Here is a 16486-nt window from a genome sequence, read left to right as displayed (position 1 = left end):
TTCACCTAGTAGATAAACAAAGAATTGAGGAAGGTTAGGAACTTACCCGGGCTTCCCAAGTGGCGCTAGTGGTAAAGAATCCACTTGTCGATGCAGGAGATTCTACAAGAGACATCGGTTCGATCCCTGGGTTAGGAAAATCCCCTGCATGACAACCCACTCCGGTATTCTTGCCTGGGATAATCCCAAGGACAGAGAAGCCTGGCAGGCTACAGTCCATAGGGTTGCAAAGAGTTGGACATGACTGAAGTGACTTAGCACGGGAACTTACATATAATGTGGAATGGCAGTTCTAGCTGATTACATCTAGATGTGAAAAGTTGGAGGGAATTGAGTGGATAGCTTAAAGAGATCTTTTATTCCAAATTGAGAATATGTATTTTTCCTTTGCCATTCATGCATACTTTAGGATAGATGCTTTTGAATATACACACAAATAAACATGACCCTTGGAGAGGGAAATGGTAACCTACTCCAGTACTCTTGCTTGGAGAATCCCATGGACAGAGGAGCCTGTTGGGGTACAGTCCATGGGACCACACAGAGTCAGACTCGACTGAAACGACTTAGCACTGCACGGAATACAAGACGCTACGTTCAAGGAGCTCATAGAAGTAAACCAAGCTTAGAAAAGAACAATGGTTTCTACTTCTTTCTGCTCTTGTTTAGCCAGCAAGCTACTCACAGAAATGTGACCCTGCTTGTTGTCCCAATTTATGCATGACGTGTGTGTGTGAAGGTGCCATACTTGGCTTAGAGACTTGTACTTCTAAAAGTTTTTATATAGCACTAGGCTCAGACGGTAAAGCATCTGCCTACAATGCGGGAGACCAGGGTTCAATCCCTGGGTCGGGAAGATCTCCTGGAGAAGGAAATGGCAACCCACTCCAGTATTCTTGCCTGGAAAATCCCATGAACCTAGAAGCCTGGTAGGCTATAGTCCATGGGGTTGCAAAGAGTCGGACACGACTGAGTGACTTCACTTCACAGAGCATCTTAAAAATAGGGTATTTTGAGTAGCTGAAGAAGGCTCAGACTATATGGTTAAGTTCTCTATTTTTCCTACCACTCTCCCCCTCTTTCAATCCCCAAAATATTGTCTTTTAAGTAGATGATGTCTTTAAGTAGATGATGTCTTTTAAGTAGATGATTTCTTTCTTAAAACTTTCTGTGTATTCTAGATTTAAAGATTATTTATAAAATTTGACTTATTATTTTTTCCTAAATATGATATCTATGGTATATGCATGCATAAGCTGTGGAGGTCTGATTGCTAGGAATTTAGCACTCTTCCTAACTTCATCTCTACTCTACATGTCAATTTCATCTTAATATTATATGCTTGTGAGGCATAAACTTGCATATCTTGTCTATATACTAATTTAGCTAGGAACAATGTTCAAGTGAAATGTTTGTAAATTTTTTATTATTAAAGTTTTTTTTATCAAATAAAGCTTTTTTTTATAGCTTTATTAAGAAAAAATTGACATATAACATATGTACATTTAATGTGTATGGTATGATAATTTGATACAAATGTATGTTGTAAAATGACCACAACATTCCTAAAATTTTAAGTTCAAATGATCTTTTTTCTCTGTAAGTCTACATAAATATTTTCCTCACAATCGAAGAATCAAGGTTGATAGCCTTCACATCTTATAAAAACACAGTCACTCCACTGGTGAAAAATTAGTATAAAATTACATTATGTAACAGTGGTACCCAAATATTTAAAAGAACACAATTTGAATTACTAAAGAACATATTGGATAGAAAGTTAATGTTTGAGCTTATCCGGTATCTAAGTTAAGATTATTTTAGTGGAAAATAACAGACTCACTAAGGCAAGGTTTACAAGGAAGACAAATTTATTATAAGGATATAGGGATGTCTCTCAAAACACAAGGTCAGGGTACAGTTCAGGCCATTTTTAGATCTTGAACCAAATGTTGGAAAACCATTAGGGCTCCTAACTGCTTGTTCCTCAAAGGAATATCCTCTGTTTCTCTGGTGACACCTGAATTCTATCATCTCTGCCTCGCTCTGTACTTTTGTTTTTTTTTCCTCAGGCAGTCTTTTCCTGTTTCTCTGTACACATGAACACCTTATTGGACATCCTTGGCTCAAGTGGACATCTCAGATTAATGAAAGTACCAAATTCTCAAATACAAATTCCTAGAAGAAAATACCTGATGGTCCCCACCTGAGATAGATGTCCAAGTCTGGGTCAGTAATGCATGGACAGAAAGCAGGGTCACAGATTACTAATGTAAGGGTCTATATCTGAGGAAGGAGCAGTTCTTAGAGAAAACACTCAGAAGGAATTGATCTCTGCCTTTCGTATACATTTCCAGAACCTACTTAACATGTCTGTTACAGTGCCCGTTAACACGGTTTCATTTGCTTTTCCTTTGTTTCCCTTCCTCACACCTGCACCCTGAGGAAAAGGACAGCTTCTTAGTATCCCTCACACCTAGCTGACTTGAAATTAGGGAACAATAAGAGTTAATATTTAGTTAGCACTTACTGTAGGCTAGGCATAAAAATTTTTTAAAATTAACTTAATTCTTATAGCAGCCCTATGTAGAGAAAAATTTTAATGTTATTTTAAAAAAATGATTAAATGGAAGATGGTATTGACGGTGAGCCTTAGACAGGTACATAACACTGACTATATAAATTTTTTGGTCTACCAAATACCCTGTAACAACAATACCAGTTATATTTTTTAGTCAAAGTGCTTATACCTTTTTTTTACCACTTGGTGTCAGACTTATACTATTTGAATATATTAGTGCATTTAGGAGAACTTTGAGGTTTGTGTGTTTTAAGTTTTTCATGCTCTAAGACTTTTCTTAGAACATAACTGTGTTTGCAGAGTCACTAAGGAGACAAAATATTACCTTTGTCTTCCTCTGGTATGTTTAGGTTAAATTGCATTTGCTGCCAGGTTGGAAGGGAAGATTATTACCATGAGAAGTGCACAGAGAATTTATGAGAGAATTCCTGGAGGCTCAAAGAAATTTTTCAAATCTTTCTAAGAGGTAGGAGTAAGTCAGTCTCTTGGATTAATCCTCTGTTCAGAAACTAGTTGAATACTTCTTTATCCTTCTAAGTGGAATCCAAAAGGACTTCCCTCGCAAGGCTTATGACAAATTCATCTCGACCGATGGATCAGAAAAGTGGGATAAATAATGATGAAAAGATCAAGGATTTCAAATATGGAAACAGTGCTACATGATGATTAGAAGTAATTCATTAATTCAATCAATAAAGATTTATTGACCTGCTATAATGTTCCAGGCCCTGCTTTGGGGAGATTTTCCTGGATGTCAGCTTCTCTTCTTAGCCCGCTCTGAGCTTTTATCTATGGCAGCATTCCTCACATGTCCTGGATCTGACAAATACAGGGAGGAAATTATCTGTTATGGAGACACTCCTGAAAAACACAAAGTATTATTTTTTCTAAATTCTGGTAAAATATATATAACATAAAATTTGCCCATTTTAACCATCAAGGTACTCTTAAGTGTTTGCCTATTAGAATCAAAGTTTTTGCTGTGAAATTTTAATGAAAGTTGACTTCTAAAAATATGATTACTCAGTCATATTATGTCTTATTTATATAAAAACAAATTCAGAAGTAGGTAAGGAAAAGAGACGCTAAAAAGAAAAGGGTGATTTCTATGATTATTTGAAAAATAGAAATATGTAGGCCTTATGTTATTTTTTTCTTTAAAAAATATTACTTTATTGACTAGGAAATATAATTTCAAGTTTCAAAATTCAAAAACATAGGACATACAATAAAACATAGAAGGATATATATAACATAGAAAGATATATATACATACATATTTGTATATATTAATATAGAAGGATATATATATATGTATATATACACACACACACACATATATGTATGTACTTATATAAATATACTTCTTATTGGTGATCCCTTGTCACCTCGTTTCCCTTGCCAGATAAAGCTGATTGTGTTAGTATTTAAAAAAATCTTTCCAGAGATATGTTATTCAAATATATATCAAAAGGTGTCTATTCTCCATTCCCACATTCTTTTTACACTTATGCGACCACCTCTGTTCCTTACTTTTTTGTGACTTAATAATAGTGGAGGACTTCACTTGTGGTCCAGTGGTTGAGAATCTGCCTGTCAATGCTGGGGACACGGGTTTGATCCCTAGTCCGGGAAGATTCCACATGCTGCAGGGCATCTAAGCCTGTGCACAGCAGCTACTGAAGCCTGTGCCCCAGGGCTTGTGCTCCACAACAAGAGAAGCCACTGCAATGAGAAGCCCATGCCCTGAAACTAGAGAGTAGCCCCCTCTCACTGTAATAGAAAAAGCCCTCTTGCGGCAACAAAGACCCAGTTCAGCCAAAAATAAAGAAATAAATGAAATAAACATTTTAAAAAAGAGTGGAGAATTGTCCACATCCTTACATAAAATTTTTTCTTATTCTTCCCTATGTCTCAATAGCATTTCATGGCTTGTCAGGCAAAATTGTGAAAGACTTTGAAATGGGAAAGAGGAAAGAAAGGAAAAAGATTACTGACTGTCTTTTCAATGGAACATTAAGCATCCTTTAGTGAACTCTTCCATGTTGGCTGATTCAGTAGGAGTCTGTGTCTTTCATTGTCTGTAACAGAGCTTTTTTAGACACTGTAAGATGGAGAAAACTGAAAGTTATGAATATGAATTTTGTCTGGTGAAAGGCAACTGATGTCCTTCTCCACCCCCAAATCCTAGGCTCATTTTTATCTCTATTAGCAAATTTATTTTAGTATTTTTGACGGCATATCTACTATAATATCTGTATCTGTTTTTTAGATTCTTCTCAGAACGATTTGCAACATCTTACTGGTTCTCTCATCAATCAATGAGTTAAATCTTTGATATGTATTAATTTTTTTTTCATTTATTTTTATTAGTTGGAGGCTAAATACTCCACAACATTGCAGTGGGTTCTGTCACACATTGACATGAATCAGCCATGGAGTTACATGTGTTCCCCATCTCGATCCCCCCTCCCACCTCTCTCTCCACCGGATTCCTCTGGGTCTTCCCAGTGCACCAGGCCGGAGCACTTGTCTCATGCATCCCACCTGGGCTGGTGATCTGTTTCCCTATAGATAATATACATGCTATTCTCTCGAAACATCCCACCCTCGCCTTCTCCCACAGAGTCCAAAGGTCTGTTCTGTACATCTGTGTCTCTTTTTCTGTTTTGCATATAGGGTTATCATTACCATCTTTCTAAATTCCATATATATGTGTTAGTATGCTGTAATGTTCTTTATCTTTCTGGCTTACTTCACTCTGTATAAGGGGCTCCAGTTTCATCCATCTCATTAGAACTGATTCAAATGAATTCTTTTTAACGGCTGAGTAATATTCCATGGTGTATATGTACCACAGCTTCCTTATCCATTCATCTGCTGATGGGCATCTAGGTTGCTTCCATGTCCTGGCTATTATAAACAGTGCTGCGATGAACATTGGGGTGCACGTGTCTCTTTCAGATCTGGTTTCCTCAGTGTGTATGCCCAAAAGTGGGATTGCTGGGTCATATGGCAGATCTATTTCCAGTTTTTTAAGGAATCTTCACACTGTTTTCCATAGTGGCTGTACTAGTTTGCATTCCCACCAACAGTGTAAGAGGGTTCCCTTTTCTCCACACCCTCTCCAGCATTTATTGCTTGTAGACTTTTGGATAGCAGCCATCCTGACTGGCGTGTAATGGTACCTCATTGTGGTTTTGATTTGCATTTCTCTGATAATGAGTGATGTTGAGCATCTTTTCATGTGTTTGTTAGCCATCTGTATGTCTTCTTTGGAGAAATGTCTGTTTAGTTCTTTGGCCCATTTTTTGATTGGGTCATTTATTTTTCTGGAATTGAGCTGCAGGAGTTGCTTGTATATTTTTGAGATTAATCCTTTGTCTGTTTCTTCATTTGCTATTATTTTCTCCCAATCTGAGGGCTGTCTTTTCACCTTACTTATAGTTTCCTTTGTAGTGCAAAAGCTTTTAAGTTTCATTAGGTCCCATTTGTTTATTTTTGCTTTTATTTCCAATATTCTGGGAGGTGGGTCATAGAGGATCCTGCTGTGATTTATGTCGGAGAGTGTTTTGCCTATGTTCTCCTCTAGGAGTTTTATAGTTTCTGGTCTTACATTTAGATCTTTAATCCATTTTGAGTTTATTTTTGTGTATGGTGTTAGAAAGTGTTCTAGTTTCATTCTTTTACAAGTGGTTGACCAGTTTTCCCAGCACCACTTGTTAAAGAGGTTGTCTTTTTTCCATTGTATATCCTTGCCTCCTTTGTCAAAGATAAGGTGTCCATAGGTTCGTGGATTTATCTCTGGGCTTTCTATTCTGTTCCATTGATCTATATTTCTGTCTTTGTGCCAGTACCATACTGTCTTGATGACTGTGGCTTTGTAGTAGAGTCTGAAGTCAGGCAGGTTGATTCCTCCAGTTCCATTCTTCTTTCTCAAGATTACTTTGGCTATTCGAGGTTTTTTGAAAAATACCGTTTAGCTTGATAGGGATTGCATTACTATAATTGTGATAACACGGTATGTTTCTCCATCTGTTTGTGTCCTCTTTGATTTCTTTCATCAGTGTTTTATAGTTTTCTATGTATAGGTCTTTTGTTTCTTTAGGTAGATGTACTCCTAAGTATTTTATTCTTTTTGTTGCAATGGTGAATGGTATTGTTTCCTTAATTTCTCTTTCTGTTTTTTCATTATTAGTGTATAGGAATGCAAGGGATTTCTGTGTGTTAATTTTATATCCTGCAACTTTACTGTATTCATTGATTAGCTCTAGTAATTTTCTGGTAGAGTCTTTAGGGTTTTCTATGTAGAGGATCATGTCATCTGCAAACAGTGAGAGTTTCACTTCTTCTTTTCCTATCTGGATTCCTTTTACTTCTTTTTCTGCTCTGATTGCTGTGGCCAAAACTTCCAACACTATGTTGAATAGTAGTGGTGAGAGTGGGCACCCTTGTCTTGTTCCTGATTTCAGGGGAAATGCTTTCAATTTTTCAACATTAAAGGTGATGCTTGCTGTGGGTTTGTCATATATAGCTTTTATTATGTTGAGGTATGTTCCTTCTATTCTTTTTGGAGAGTTTTAATCATAAATGAGTGTTGAATTTTGTCAAAGGCTTTCTCTGCATCTATTGAGATAATCATATGGTTTTTATCTTTCAATTTGTTAATGTGGTGTATTACATTGATTGATTTGCGGATATTAAAGAATCCTTGCATTCCTGGGATAAAGCCCACTTGGTCATGGTGTATGATTTTTTTAATATGTTGTTGGATTCTGTTTGCTAGAATTTTGTTAAGGATTTTTGCATCTATGTTCATCAGTGATATTGGCCTGTAGTTTTCTTTTTTTGTGGCATCTTTGTCTGGTTTTGGAATTAGGGTGATGGTGGCCTCATAGAATGAGTTTGGAAGTTTACCTTCATCTGCAATTTTCTGGAAGAGTTTGAGTAAGATAGGTGTTAGCTCTTCTCTAAATTTTTGGTAGAATTCAGCTGTGAAGCCATCTGGTCCTGGGCTTTTGTTTGCTGGAAGATTTTTGATGACAGTTTCGATTTCCTTGCTTGTGATGGGTCTGTTAAGATCTTCTATTTCTTCCTGGTTCAGTTTTGGAAAGTTATACTTTTCTAAGAATTTGTCCATTTCATCCAAGTTGTCCATTTTATTGGCATAGAGCTGCTGGTAGTAGTCTCTTATGATCCTTTGTGTTTCAGTGTTGTCTGTTGTGATCTCTCCATTTTCATTTCTAATTTTGTTAATTTGGTTCTTCTCTCTTTGTTTCTTAATGAGTCTTGCTAATGGTTTGTCAGTTTTGTTTATTTTTTCAAAAAACCAGCTTTTAGCTTTGTTGATTTTTGCTATGGTCTCTTTAGTTTCTTTTGCATTTATTTCTGTCCTAATTTTTAAGATTTCTTTCCTTCTACTAACCCTGGGGTTCTTCATTTCTTCCTTCTCTAATTGCTTTAGGTGTAGAGTTAGGTTATTTATTTGGCTTTTTTCTTGTTTCTTTATGTAAGCCTGTAATGCTATGAACTGTCCCCTTAGCACTGCTTTTACAGTGTCCCATAGGTTTTGGGTTGTTGTGTTTTCATTTTCATTCATTTCTATGCATATTTTGATTTCTTTTTTTATTTCTTCTATGACTTGTTGGTTATTCAGAAGCATGTTATTTAGCCTCCATATGTTTGAATTTTTAACAATTTTTTTTCCTGTAATTGAGATCTAATCTTACTGCACTGTGGTCAGAAAAGATGACCGGAATGATTTCAATTTTTTTGAATTTTCCAAGACCAGATTTATGGCCCAGGATGTGATCTATTCTGGAGAAGGTTCCATGTGCACTTGAGAAAAAGGTGAAGTTGATTGTTTTGGGGTGAAATGTCCTATAGATATCAATTAGGTCTAGCTGGTCCATTGTGTCATTTAAGGTTTGTGTTTCCTTGTTAATTTTCTGTTTAGTTGATCTATCCATAGTTGTGAGTGGGGTATTAAAGTCTCCCACTATTATTGTGTTACTATTAATTTCCTCTTCCATACTCATTAGCGTTTGCTGTACATATTGCAGTGCTCCTATGTTGGGTGCATATATATTTATAATTGTTATATCCTCTTCTTGGATTGATCCTTTGATCATTATGTAGTGTCCTTCTTTGTCTCTTTTCACATCCTTTATTTGAACGTCTATTTTATCTGATATGAGTATTGCGACTCCTGCTTTCTTTTGTTCTCCGTTTGCGTGAAATATTTTTTTTCCAGCCCTTCACTTTTAGTCTGTATGTGTCTCTTGTTTTGAGGTGAGTCTCTTGCAGACAGCATATATAGGGGTCTTGTTTTTGTATCCATTCAGCTAATCTTTGTCTTTTAGTTGGGGCATTCAACCCATTTACATTTAAGGTAATTATTGATAGGTGTGGTCCCGTTGCCATTTACTTTGCTGTTTTGGGTTCACGTTTATACAACCTTTCTGCATTTCCTGTCTAGAGAAGATCCTTTAGCATTTGTTGAAGAGCTGGTTTGGTGGTGCTGAATTCTCTCAGCTTTTGCTTGTCTGTAAAGCTTTTGAATTCTCCTTCATATCTGAATGAGATCTTTGCTGGGTACAGTAATCTAGGTTGTAGGTTATTCTCTTTCATTACCTTAAGTATGTCCTGCCATTCCCTTCTGGCCTGGAGGGTTTCTATTGATAGATTAGCTGTTATCCTTATGGGAATCCCTTTGTGTGTTATTTGTTGTTTCTCCCTTGCTGCTTTTAATATTTGTTCTTTGTGTTTGATCTTTGTTAATTTGATTAATATGTGTCTTGGGGTGTTTCGCCTTGGGTTTATCCTGTTTGGGACTCTCTGGGTTTCTTAGACTTGGGTGGCTATTTCCTTCCCCATTTTACGGAAGTTTTCAGCTATTATCTCCTCGAGTATCTTCTCATGGCCTTTCTTTTTATCTTCTTCTTCTGGGACTCCTATGATTCGAATGTTGGGGCGTTTCACATTGTCCCAGAGGTCCCTAAGGTTGTCCTCATTTCTTTTGATCCTTTTTTCTTTTTTCCTCTCTGCTTCATTTATTTCCACCATTTTATCTTCTACCTCACTTATCCTATCTTCTGCCTCCGTTATTCTACTCTTGGTTCCCTCCAGAGTGTTTTTGATCTCATTTATTGCATTATTCATTTTTAATTGACTCTTTTTTATTTCTTCTAGGTCTTTATTAAACATTTCTTGCATCTTTTCAATCTTTGTCTCCAGACTATTTATCTGTAACTCCATTTTGTTTTCAAGATTTTGGATCATTTTTATTATCATTATTCTAAATTCTTTTTCAGGTAGATTCCCTATCTCCTCCTCTTGTTTGACTTGGTGGGCATTTTTCGTGTTCCTTTACCTGTTGGGTATTTCTCTGCCTTTTCATCTTGTTTAGATTGCTGTGTCTGGAGTGGGCTTTCTGTATTCTGGAGGTCTGTGATTCCTTTTTATTGTGGAGGTTTTACCCAGTGGGTGGGGTTGGACGATTGTCTTGTCAAGGTTTCCTGGTTAGGGAAGCTTGCGTCGGTGTTCTGGTGTGTGGAACTTGATTTCTTCTCTCTGGAGTGCAATGGAGTGCCCAGTAATGAGTTTTGAGATGTGTCTCTGTGTTAGGTGTGACCTTGGGCAGCCTGTATGTTGGTGTTCAGTCCTGCGTTGCTGGAGAATTTGCGTGGTGTGTCTTGCTCTAAAACTTATTGGCTCTTGGGTGGTGGTTGGTTTCAGTGTAGGTATGGAGGCTTTTGGACGGTCTCTTATTACTTAAAGTTCCATGTAGTCAGGAGTTTTCTGGTGTTCTCAGGTTTGGGGCTTAAGTCTCCTGCCTCTGGATTTCAGTTTTATTCTTCCAGTAGCCTCAAGACTTCTCCAACTATACAACAAGGGATTTTAATCTGTTGCACCAGTCCCTTCTGAAGCGGTTCCCTTTGTTTATTTGGCTTCTGTCTGCCGGTCTCTTCAGTGCCTCATTTCCGCCCTGACACAGGCGGGCGGAGGTGGTCTCTTATTCAGGTTGCTAGTTCCGTCGCGCTGCGGGGAGGGGCTGGCGCGCTTTCCCCGTCTACGCTGCTCGGGCTCCAGGCTGCTCTATATGGAGGGTGCCCTGCGCAGCGCGCGGTTCCAGCCCTCGGGTGTTCCACAAAAGCGAGCGGCTTTTTGTCCCAGCGGCTCAGGCAGCCAGAAGCTTGACGGGTGCAGTTTCCCCAGCGTGCAGCGCGCCTTCTCCCCTGCGCGGTCCCAGCCTCAGTTTCCGCCCGCGCCAGTCAGGTGCGTGCGCCTTCTGCCCTCCGCATCCCCAGCCCCAGTCCCCGCCTGCGCCCTGTGTCTCGCTGCGACCCTCCCGGCGGACACCGACCATCCAGAATCTCAGGAGGTCTTTGATTAGAAACTGGAGGCCTGTTTGCAGTGCGGCAGGGGATGCGGTCCTTGGGGTCGAGCCTGCCCCTTCCCCTCCCCCCTGCCTCCTGCCTCCAGCGGGGCTGGGCCGGTCCGCAGCCTGCGAGCTCTTCTCTGGACTTTCTCGGTCCCTTTGTTCTGCGAACGGCCGGCAATGTGTTCCGGACGGTTAATTTTCTCTCTCTCTCTTGCTGTCCCACAGTTTAAGTTGGTAACTCGCACAAGCTCCCTCCGATTGTCCTCAGGGCACTCAGGCCCGGTCCTTACCCTAAGCAATGCCGCCCACTCCTCTCCGTTCTGCCCCCATTTGCTGGTGGCGGATGCGGGCGTCTGGGGTACTTTTCTGCTGGGAGTTGCTTTTAGGCACGTAATCTGTGAGTTTTATTTATTGTTCCCCCTCCCAGTCAGGTTGCCCTCCAAGATTCAAAAACTTCCCCCAGACCCTCCAGTGTGAGGGTTTCCTGGTGTCTGGAAACTTCCTCTATTGAGAGTTCCTTCCCGGGACGGATTTCCGTCCTTAGCTCTTTTGTCTCTCTTTTTATCTTTTATATTTTGTCCTACCTCCTTTTGAAGACAATGGGTTGCTTTTCTGGGCGCCTGATGATCTCAGCTAGCGATCAGAAGTTGTTTTGTGAAGTTTGCTCTGCGTTCGGTTATTCTTTTGATGAATTTGTAGGAGAGAAAGTGGTCTCCCCGTCCTATTCCTCCGCCATCTTGGCTCCTCCCTGATACGTATTAATTTTATATTTGTATGATAGTCATAACTTCACCTTTAAAAAAATAATCATTAAACGCTTTGGTGGTCATCCACTGAATTGCCCAATGACAAAACCAGGTGAACTGCATTGCTTGAAAAGTGTATCTCATGGGTTACTTAAGCCCAGGCATTGCTTTTCTCGGGTCCTAGAATAATTCCAAGTGACAGTAGCACTTTAATTTGGCTGTTTCTCCATTCCTATAGGTTTTTCCTTTGCTGATATTTGCCTTGTTTTTGTTTGGGGTTTGCACATGACAAATAAATATTTCTTGTTGGTGGCAGTAATGATTGAGAATTTGATCTTATGGTATGGTCTGTTTGATGATCTGTGCAGATGGATGATAGCAATTTTTTTGCTATGAGGTGACAGATAAAAGGAAATTTTTTTTTTAGTCTTTTTTTGTGTGTGTCTATCTATTTTGAGTTCAAAGCAATTTAGAATATTTATGCTCACTGAGAAGAACAACTCCTTGATATCTGCACTGGTGAGTTTTTCTGTTTCTATGTTTAGCTTAAACCTGTTGAACTGAAACGAAGTTTTCTATGTCTATCTATGCTTATGTGCCTGGGTGTTTATATGTCTTTAATACAGAAAAGGTCCTATCCTCTTATTTCATGACTATTAAATGTTTTCCTATCTCTGGAGAATATTAATAAGTTAGATTGTACAATTTCTCTAAGAAATTTTGTTCTTATTGATTTACAGAGTTAGATAATACTTGTATAAATAAAATGTTCCTAAAATTCCCATAAAATAAAAATGCTGAACTACTAACATTTTTAATATGCTAAGCTTGAAAAGAATTCTTACAGAAACTGCAAATTTCAGAATATTTTAAGAATTTTAGTTCACATAATTAACAAACCTCTTTGACAATGAGATTAGTGTAATTTTGTAATATCAATTAAAATAACCATTTATTTTCTCGATTTATCAGTATTGATATATTTATTTTATTTGAGTTTGTTTTTCCTAAACGTATATAGGTTTTCTAATCAAATAAATATTAGCCTCTATGGGCTTCCCAGGGGTCTCAGTGGTAAAGAATCTGACTGTCAGTGCAGGAGACACAGGAGACGTTGGTTCAGTCCCTGGGTTGTGATGATCCCCTGGAGGAGGAAATGGCAATCCACTCCAGTTTTCTTGCCTGAAAAATCTCATGAACAGAGGAGCCTGGTGGGCTACAGTCCAGGGGGTCACAAAAAGTTGGACACAAATGAGCACACACACCCACCCCCTACAATGTTTCAGAATATAAAAAATAAAAATTTGTGTGCAATAAAATTTGAATTATGACCTTGACAAACTGTATTTATATACATTAATAATAATTAAGTTTCTGTAATGTGCCAATTTAAACATAATTTCCAAGATCTTTGGGTAGTTTAAAACTTTAAACTAGCATTAGCCTAATTTGTGTGTTAATCTTGGGATACCTAGAAAAGCTTCTAACTAAGATACAATTCTGAAATTTTGGTTACTAAACACTATCTTAAGTTTATATGCTTTTTGTATTTTAAAAAATATGCTATAGAGAGGCTATATCTTTGGGTCTTGTTAATGAATGTGTTCACATTTGCTACAATAAGATGTGAAAAGAATGTGTATAGTTGTAAAAAGTTGTGTTATGTATGTTTATGAGCTTTGCTGGTTTGCTTCATTCTTATTTATATTAAATAATTTTTGATTATTTATGGTCTTTCAATTTTATATGTGAAATGGAAGTTAACTATTTTGGTTGAAAGTTATAATTAATATGTGTAGCTGAAACTATACTATGAACATTGGTAAGAAATATAAAGGTTTATGTGCTTTCTTTTTCAAGGAAAAAGAGAATAGTTTTATCTTAATGCAGAGATTATCAAATCCTTTTGTCTCAGGATCATTTTACATTTTGGACATTTAAAAGCACAATGAATGAGCTTTTGTTTAAGTAGGTTACATTTATCAGCATTTACCAGATTAGAAACTAAAGCCAATAAACCTTTTAAATATTTGATTTTTGAAAATAGCAATAATAAACTGATTTCATGCTAATCTAAGTAACATATTTAATGAGAACTGTATTTTTTAAAAATTAATGAGAAGAGTTGATTTACTTTAAATTTTTGTAAATCTCTGATGTCTGGCTAATTGGACTCAGCTTGAGTCTCCTATCTCTTTCAGCTTTCAATCTGTGATATCATATGTCATGTAGCTTCTGGAAAGTGTCAATGCACACTTATAAGAATATAAGAGAGAAAAAGACAGTCCTAAAATATCAGTTTGTTCTAAGATATGAAACTTTGAAAGTGAATTTTATTTGCCTTGGCTTATAACACCTAAGTTTGAAAAGAAGCTATGAAATATGTTAAAATTTTGGCATAGTTCATCATGTTTCAAAGGGCTTGCTTTCTTGGTTTACTGACTGATGCATTTGCCAAATGGCAATATGAAAGACGTTTCTTTATATACTGTGTAATCTATGTAATGCCTCTTCAGTCCACAAAATGTTTTACCCTCAAGATTAAGCAGAATAAGAATTAAATAGGTTGAATGAATATATGGGAAATTTCATTTTTTTTAATGAAATAATGAAGTATTATTGTTTTAATGTTCTATACTTATTGGACATAGGAAAAAGTCCTTTATCTTTCTTTGTAAGTTATCTTTAATCTGTGATTTATTAGATTCTCCTTATGTAAATGAAATGAAATATTTAAAAATTATTTTTGAGTTTCTTAGACACCCTCCTTGAATGAAAAAACTCTTGCTGAAACCAAAACTTTAAAACTCTTAAAGGAAAATACAAGTCTAAATCTTTATGACTTTGGGTTAGGTGATGAATGATCTTTTAGCTATGACACCAAAACCAGAAGCAAGAGAAAAGATGGTGGAACAGAGGACACGGAACTCACCTCCCCTCATGAACACAAAAAATATACATCTATATGTGGAACAGTTCTCACTGAAAATTAGTTGGAAACTGTCAAAAAGATGCCTGTACACCCAAAGCTGTAGGAAAGGTATACATGTAATCAGGTTGGAAGGGAAGAAAAGCAATCATGTTGGGACCTGTGTCTCTGGGAGGGGACTTGGAGGGAAAAGAAGACTGTTCAGATAGATACCTGCCCTGGGGAATGAGCAGTGACAGCCACAGATTTGATGCCCCAGTCCTGGGGTCCTACATGGGGGAGGCAAGCCCCCGTGGCTGGTTGGAAGATGACTGGGACTAATGGGAGGGCTGTGGGAAGCCTGGACTCTGCTCCTGTGAAGCTCATGTGCTGGCTTGCCCCTGAGGCAGGGTGGTGAGGGTGATTAGAGGACTGCTCCGATGACTGTGCATTTCCCTGACCCTGTTGACACATGCCCCAACCAGAGCTGAACAAATGCTCCACCACAGCTTACTCCACATCACACGGATGGCACAGAACCTAGGGGTACCATGACTGGGGAGAAAACTCAGATTTTTCTATGGCATGCAGAGGCTGCCTGATTCCAGGGCAGAATCTGAGTGGGAAGACAATGGCCATTGTTGGCATTTAGACTCAGCGGTAAAGAATCTGCCTGCAATGCAGGAGACCTGAGTTTGATACCTGGGTTGGGAAGATCCTCTGGAGAAGGGAACGGCTACCCACTCCAGTATTCTGGCATGGAGATTGTCATGGACTGTATAGTCCATGGGGCTGCAAAGAGTCACACATGACTGAGCATCTTGATGACAGCTGCTCCATCACAGCTCATGCCCATATGCATGTCATGAGTCCACTTGGGCCCCATCTGCCCTGCAGGGCAGCTCCAGAACAGGGCAGGGGCAGCAGGGGCTGAGGGACGTGATCAGCTGTGAGGCAGAAAGGAGACTTGGACTTGAGGCTGCATTTGAGCAGAGCAAAGAAAACAATTCCTGCTGCCTGCACAGGCTATGCATTGGAGACAGTTTAGAACTGTCTGGGGCTGACACGAACTGAGAACGTGATTGAGCCCTGCTTGCTTCAGCATTTCCCTCTTCTTGGGCAAAGGTCCTGGTGCTGGAAAATGGGAAAGCACACACTTAAAGGGAACAGAGTCAGCTTGGGCCAGACCCTCAGGGCTTCCACTCCAGCAATTTGTGATCAATCCCATTCATTGCAGTGCTGTGATGCCACCAAAGAGGGGCAAATCCCTGCTCTACCCTTGGCTCCAGCTCTAAGAAATGCAATGATATCACATGCTTTTGGATTGGAAGAATTAATATTGTTAAAATGGCCATACTACCAAAAGCAGTCTACAGCTTTAATACAATCTCTATCAAAATACACAAGACATTTTCCATAGAACTAGAACAAATAATCCTAAGATTTATATGGAACCACAGAAGACCCCAAATTGCCAAAGCAATTTTGAGAAAAAAAGAACAAAACTGTATGTATTGCCTTTCCAGACTTCAGAATATACTACAAAACTACAGTAATCAAAACAGCTTGGCATTGGTTAAAAAAATAGACACGTAGATCAATGGAGATCAATCAATAGAGTCCAGAAATAAACTTACCCGTGTATAGTCAATTAATCTATGAGAAAGGAGCCAAGAACACACAATGGAGAAGATACAGTCTTTTGAATAATTGGTTCTAGGAAAACTTGACAGTTTCACGTAAAATAATAAGATTAGAACATTTCCTCACACCATACAAAAAAATAAACAGAACATATAAAAGACCTAAATGTAAGATATGAAACCATAAAACAGCTAGCAGAGAACAGAGGCAGAATGCTCTTTGAC

The sequence above is a fragment of the Cervus canadensis genome, chromosome 20, assembly GCF_019320065.1.
Source record: "Cervus canadensis isolate Bull #8, Minnesota chromosome 20, ASM1932006v1, whole genome shotgun sequence".
NCBI lineage: Eukaryota > Metazoa > Chordata > Mammalia > Artiodactyla > Cervidae > Cervus > Cervus canadensis.
Note: the sequence above shows the minus strand (reverse complement) of the source record.